This window comes from Mandrillus leucophaeus, unplaced genomic scaffold, assembly GCF_000951045.1.
Source record: "Mandrillus leucophaeus isolate KB7577 unplaced genomic scaffold, Mleu.le_1.0 Scaffold8, whole genome shotgun sequence".
NCBI classification, from domain to species: Eukaryota; Metazoa; Chordata; class Mammalia; order Primates; family Cercopithecidae; genus Mandrillus; species Mandrillus leucophaeus.
In genome coordinates, this window is record NW_012108696.1 from 1,584,212 (window position 1) to 1,586,673 (window position 2,462).

Consider the following 2,462-nt stretch of genomic DNA (forward strand, 5'->3'; position numbering starts at 1 on the left):
ATTCTCCTGCCTCAGCCTCCCGAGTAGCTGGGACTACAGGCACCCGCCACCGCGCCTGGCTAATTTTTTGTATTTTTAGTAGAGACAGGGTTTCACCGTGGTCTCCGTCTCCTGATCTCGTGATCTGCCCGCCTCGGCCTCCCAAAGTGCTGGGATTACAGGCGTGAGTCACCACGCCTGGCCCTGGTCTGTCCCCTTTCTTAAATGCAATCTGCTAAGCTTCTCATCATCTTTATCCAGGGTCATTCTCCCCACCACCCTATGTCCTGGGTAATTGTATCCCATTTCACAGACACAAAAACTGAGACCAGAGAGTGAAGTGGCTCAAGGTCATGGGTCGGTGGGGAGAGTTGAAACTTGAATCTCCTAGGATGTCCGGTTGTCCTGATATTTCATCTTCTGGAAACATCACTGCCTGAATCTAGGAGGCTCGGCGGGTTTTTGTTTGTTTTCGTTTTTTGTGACAGAGTTTCATTCTTATTGCCCAGGCTGGAGTGCAATGGTGTGATCTTGACTCACTGCAACCTCCACTTCCCGGGTTCAAGCGATTCTCCTGCTTCAGCCTCCCAAGTAGCTGGGATTACAGGCGCCCACCACCAAACCTGGCTAATTTTGTATTTTTAGTAGAGATGGGGTTTCACCACGTTGGGCAGGCTGGTCTAGAACTCCTGACCTCAGGCGATCCGCTCGTCTCGGCCTCCCAAAGTGTTGGGATTACAGGTGTCAACCTCTGCGCCCGGCTGGGGGGCTCAGCTTTGAATGAAGCCCCCTCCGTATTAATGCAGAAATGGGACCTAGGAACCAGGCCGATGTGGGTTCAAATCCTGGCCCCGTCTGACCTGCCAAGTAACCTTGGATGACTGACTTCCCCTCTCTGGCCTTGGGTTCCCTGTTTGTAATGTGAGGCCTCCCAGGGAAGATGTCAGTGCGGCCGTCTGGTGACTGGCGTATGCTGAATGTCAATGTGTCTTTCTCCTTTCAGGATGTCAGCTTGCACTGCTCAGAATCAGGAGTTACAGAGGAAAGTCTTGCATCTCGAGAAGCAAAACCTGTGAGTCTGGGTCCTGCTGGGGCAGAGGACAAGGGAAGCAGCCCCAGAGTCCCTTGCAGGAAAAGCAGAGAACCCATGTGATGGCAGAATGACATAGGAAATAAGTTTCACCTATGGGTCGGGTGCGGTGGCTCACACCTGTAATCCCAGCACTCTGGGAGGCCAAGGCAGGTGGATCACCTGACGTCAGGAGCTTGAGACCAGCCTGGCCAACATGGTGAAACACCGTCTCTACTAAAAATACAAAAAATTAGCCGGGCATGGTGGCAGGCACCTGTAATCCCAGCTACTCGGGAGGCTGAGGCAGGAGAATCGCTCGAACTCGGGAGGTGGAGGTTGCCATGAGCCGAGATCACACCACTGCACTCCAGCCTGGGCGACAGTGCAAGGCTCTGTCTCAAAAATAAATAAATAAGGCTGGGCGCAGTGGCTCACGCCTGTAACCCCAGCACTTTGGGAGGCTGAGGCGGGCGGATCACAAGGTCAGGAGATCAAGACCATGCTGGCTAACGCAGTGAAACCTGGTATCTACTAAAAATACAAAACAATTAGCCGGGTGTGGTGGTGGACGCCTGTAGTCCCAGCTACTCGGGAGGCTGAGGAAGGAGAATGGTGTGAACCCAGGAGGCGGAGTTTGCAGTCAGCTGTGATCGTGTCACTGCACTCCAACCTGGGCAACAGAGCAAGACTCTGTCTCAAATAAAATAAAATAAGTAAAATAAAATAAATAAATAATAAAGAGCCGGAGGTCCTTGAAGGATGGATGGAATTTGGACTTTAGTGGGGCTGGGGGACCCCGGAAATGGACGAGAAGCAGGACCGAGGCCCTTTAGGGCTCAGCGGAGGCCTGCCTGTCTCTCTAAGGTCCCTCTTGGAGCAGCTGAAGAAACTCCAGGCCATTGTGGTGCAATCCACCAGCAAGTCAGCCCAGGCAGGCACCTGTGTCGCGGTGAGTCCTGGTGCCCCCAGGAAAGCCGGGGACCTAGGCTTCAGCAGAGGGGCCCATAGGGAGGTGACAGTGAGTCCAAGCTCTCCTCGTGCCACAACTCTAGTATGATCCAGTCTGGTCTTTGGGGCCTCAGTTTCCCTGCCTGTGGGATGGAGGTGCTTGCAGGGGAGGGGAGGGAGGGGGTGACCCTGCTGCTGTCTCCACCAGGTTCTGTTGCTGTCCTTTGCCCTCATCATCCTCCCCTCCATCAGCCCTTTTGGCCCCAACAAAGCCGAGAGTCCCGGGGACTTTGCGCCTGTGCGAGGTAGGGGATCCCCACCTTTGAAACCCTCGTCTGGGCTCCCCAAGTCTCCGTCCTAGGCCTCTGGGGGAGGGGAAGAAGACCCCTGTGCCCCTGTTCCCTGAGGCTGGGGGCCAAGGAAAGGAGCATAGGACCCCACCTCCACCTTGTCCCCTGTGATG